Genomic DNA, 4,872 nt, shown 5'->3' on the forward strand with positions numbered 1-4,872 from the left:
TATTTTTTCGCAATAAGAATTAATTATTTACAGATTTTAATATATTATTCATCATTATTAAGATCGTTTCGAAGATGCGAATAAGCATCAAAAATTTGTTAAATTATTAGTCAATTTAACTCGTGATATTACTGCGGTAGTTTAGTAGAGTTAGCGTTTCAAGACCGGAAATTTTTCGGCGCGCGTTTCTGTGGGACTACATACGTAGTATATAAATTCACATAAGAATCATACAAGCATTAAGATCCAGCTAGACCGTGTAAGGGCTTTGATTTCTATAGTTTGTGTTATCACATGTACGGTCCTATAATATATTATGTTACAAAATTACTATTCTAAAAAACGAAAAAATAAGGCGTCAAATATATTATTACAGGGTTGCCACAGAAAATGAATTTTAAAATTCCCTGACTTTTCCAGGTTTTCCAAATAAAAATGGAAAATTTCCATGACCAATATAAAATATATAAAAATTTTAACAAAATAAAAAATATATAAAATTTTAACATTTAAAATCAACGACGATTAAGAAAACTAAAAAAAAAATTAAAAAAATAAAAATAAAATAATAAAAATAAAAATAATGCTACTATAGGCTTTTTCGAAGTATATAAATAATATCATGTTTTCTTATTAATAACAATAAATTTCGAGTGAAACAATAACAAGGAGAAATTAGTAATTATCTTATTCGACAGACCTTGTTTGAATGCCGATCATGAAAATTTCTAATTCGCTAATACAAATTATTTGAAATAAGAGCAGTTTAAGAGAAAGGTGAGCAAAGTTCAAAATTCCAGTCTCTTTTACATTTTTTCTGACTTTTCCCGGTTTTCCATGACCAATTTCAATTTCCCTGACTTTTTTCGGTTTTCAAGGTCTGTGGCAACTCTGTAGTAGGTGCGCTGCCCGAACAAAAAAGTCACACTATGAAAAGAATTTAAATGATATGTAACTTTTTTTTTAAAAAGGAAAGAATAAGGACCATCACACATAAAATGACATAAGCTATATTATCATAGCATAAGGCCGCTGAACCAATGAGCATCTTATGTAAATCAATATGGCGACATTATGCTGGATGCTCATTGGTCCAGCAGTCTTATGTTATGCTTATGCTCTGTTATGCATTTCATGTGCGACATGCTTAAAGGCCGCGACACAGACTTTTGCATAAAGCATAATGCATAGTGCATAAATGAATCAACTAATCAGAATCTTTCCTTTCCTTCCATTCCATGGAAAAGAAGAATTTCGATCGATTGATTCTCTTATGCACTATACGCTATGCGTTATGCAAAAGCTTGCGTCTGGGCTCTAAGTCATCAAATATACATATGCTGTCTGAACATCGACTATAGTGTGGTTGATATGGAGTATTCCATACTTGAAATTTTTCATCTGTGGAATTCCACACTTGAAAATCCGAAGAATATATAAATTATTTTTTGACGAAATAATTTATTATTTAATATTTATTAAAAATAAAAGTTGATTAAACTATATACGAAAAGTTGCGTGTTTACAACTCGATCGACGGTTACCTCTTTCACGACCGTCGACCGGTATTTCATTAGTGCCCAGATGTAGCGCTTCGACGAAACGAAAGTGACATTGATTGCATTATTACAATATATAAAACCGATTTTAACAGGAGCAAATCTGGAGACACTGGTAGTGTCTCTGCGCTAAATCAAGCGCAGTTAAAACTACATCGAACGATATTTTATAATATAGTGGAGGCCAAGAAAATAAAGCATATATATTTAAAATAATTTAAAAAATGCCGTTAATTTTTTGAAAAAAGATATAGCCGTGAGAAAAATTATATCAGAATATACAAAAATAATAAAACTCCTGCTTACAATCCTGCACTGTGAAAAGATCTTTTTCGACTCTTAGGAGATTAAAAACTTATCTACGTTCTATATACGATGCTTTCAATTTTGTTAAATACGGATGTTCTGCATATTCATTTAGATGTCGTACAAAATCTTAATTTAAAAGCTATAATGGATGAATTTATAAGTAGAAACAAAATCCATAGTTCCATATTTGTGTGTCCTACAAGAGAGATTATATATATTATATATATAAAATATATGTAGTATATACTACATATAAAATATATATACTATATATGAAAAATATATTGTACAATATAACAAATATATATGTAAAAAATAAAAATATATGTGCAACAGTTTTCGTGCAATCACGAGACTCTTTTTTTTGTTTGTCCGTCCGCCTTTGCCTTCCTTCGCCAATTCGTTACTCCACACTTGGCACAATTCTAATCATATGTATAAAATACATCATTTGTATAAAAGATTTGATATCAATAACTGACGCCAAGTTTAATTCTAAGAAATATGTACTTTCAAAAATGATATGAAGCATTTAAGTAGCAATAATTGCATAAAACTCCTTTTAAAAAATTTCAAGATTTCGTAACTTTTAATTTAAAAAATAGAACTCAAGTATGTACCTATACAAAATTTATCATGTTCCACTCCAAGTGGAAAGGTAGTAACTATTTAATCCTCCTTTAAAATGTTATATCACAAAATTGCGTTATCTTACTCAATCCAAGGGTTATCACAAAGAATTAAAGATGTAACAGTACAAAATAAAAAAATTTTATTTCAATGAAATAAAAAATAATTTATGCAAAAAAACTTGGTGCTGCTCAACACGTTAGGAAAATCAGTAATTTAATCTGAATGTTAGATTGAGTAAAAACAAATTATACTGTTTCATATGAAGATTACATGAGTACAACTCTATTCGAGCAAACAAATTTAAATACCAAATAAACTAAATCTAAATCTGATATACATATATCTAATATTAATACGCACGACTATATAACTCATTTGTACGTACAATATTTTTTTTATACATAATTGAAATCGTGCAGTATAATTCGCTCGCACATATGCACTCTGTGGTTATCAAGGAATACTGTATGTGAGCGTGTGCGTGTCGTACGTGTGCATGTGCTTGCGTGTCGTACGTGTGCATGTGTGCTTGCGTGCGTTATTTTAACTCACAATGGCTTTTCCTATTTTCCTAATTTGGTTTTTAGCAGCGCCAAGTTTTTTTGCATAAAGTATTTTTTATTTCGGTAATTATTCAGTTTAGCTACCGCACCTCAAAAATCAATAAAATTAGGCTTATTCGACGCGTTTTTGCATGAAACGAAAGAATCTGGCAAAAAAGTGTCGCTCTGTCCTGTGAGCCGAGATATTAAGCGTTAAAGTTAATGAAATGCGATGCAAGCATGCATTGCGGTTACTTTTTTCATGCTCTGTGACAATTCACTACTTTAAAAACAATTCACTGCTTTAAAAACAATTCACTGCTTTAAAAACCATTCACTGCTTTAAAAACCATTCACTGCTTTAAAAACAACAATTCACTGCTTTAAAAATATAAATTTACTGCTAATGCAAAGAAAATTTGCATGTTTAAAAGTGTATTGTTGTTTTTAAGGCAATTATGGCTATTCTACAATGTGCTTTTTGTTTCCTGTTTCTTGCTGTTTGTCTCTTGCCTTTTTGATCAAAAAGGCAAGAGACAAACAGTAAGAAACAGTAAACAAAAAGCACATTGTAGAACAGCCATAAATTGTTTTTAAAGCAGTGAATTGTTGTTTTTACAGCAGTGAATTGTTTTTAAAATACTGTAATTTCATACAATTATGGTCCTACGCCACAACTATGGTCCAAACACCTGCGCGTACGACAATCCCGATACATAGATATAATACGTAGATATAATTGTAAAAATATTAATTAAATGTAAAAACACTAAATTATCTGTCATGTAGACCAGCGAGAACACAGAATAGCTTGTCATGATAACCGATAGTCGAGAAAGTTTGCAGATAACGAGGTTAGTTCCCAACTTTCTCGACCATCGGTTATCATGACAAGCTATTCTGTGTTCTCGCTGGTCTACATGACAGATAATTTAGTGTTTTTACATTTAATTAATATTTTTACAATTATATCTACGTATTATATCTACGTATCGGGATTGTCGTACGCGCAGGTGTTTGGACCATAGTTGTGGCATAGGACCATAGCTGTATGAAATTACGGTAGTGAATTGTTGTTTTTAAAACAATGAATTATTTTTAAAGCAGTGGATTGTTGTTTTTAAAGCAGTGAATTGTCACAGAGCATGAAAAAGGTAACCGCAATGCATGCTTGCATCGCAGTATTTCGCGACAGTGACAGATTTCCTAACCTCAATAGTCGTCAACTTTAACGCTGAATATCTCGGCTCACAAGGCAGAGCGACACTATTTTTACCAGATTCTTTCGTTTCATGCAAAACGCGTCGAATAAGCCTAATTTTGTAATGACTTTTAAGGTGCGGTAGCTAAACTGAATAATTACCTTTATTTCATTAAAATTTTTTTATTTTGTATTGTCACGTCCTTAATTCTTTCTAATAACTCTTGGGTTGAGTAAGATAATGCAATTTTGTGTGATATAACATTTTAAAGAAAGATTAAATAGTTACTACCATACTTGGCGTGGAATAAAACAAATTTGTTAAATATATAGGTATATACTTAAGTTCTATTCTTTAAATTAAAAGTTACGAAAGTTTGAAATTTTATATTCAGAATGTGCACTGAGTGTGCATCAGTTCTGCTGTAAAAAACCAGGGTTGGGTAGTGCCAAGTTAAAAAGCTAAAAGTTAAGTTAAAAAGTTGAAAAGTTAAATAATTTTAACTTAACTTAATTACATTTTAGACTGTTAACTTTTTATTTAAATTTTTTGAAGTTAAGTCTCAGACTCAAACATATACTTCATTTAGAACATACTCTATATTTTACTTAAAAGTTTTGTTTGTAT

At 30.4% G+C, this 4,872-nt stretch overlaps 1 protein-coding gene across 2 annotated transcripts in view; it reads right to left on the reverse strand.

The window, feature by feature from the left end:
• LOC108769709 (ribosome biogenesis protein TSR3 homolog) overlaps positions 1-4,872 on the reverse strand; it is an 8,208-nt gene that overhangs the window by 2,227 nt on the left and 1,109 nt on the right. The gene's annotated exons all lie outside the window — the stretch shown is intronic.

This window comes from Trachymyrmex cornetzi, unplaced genomic scaffold, assembly GCF_001594075.2.
Source record: "Trachymyrmex cornetzi isolate Tcor2-1 unplaced genomic scaffold, Tcor1.1 scaffold932, whole genome shotgun sequence".
Classification (NCBI taxonomy): Eukaryota; Metazoa; Arthropoda; class Insecta; order Hymenoptera; family Formicidae; genus Trachymyrmex; species Trachymyrmex cornetzi.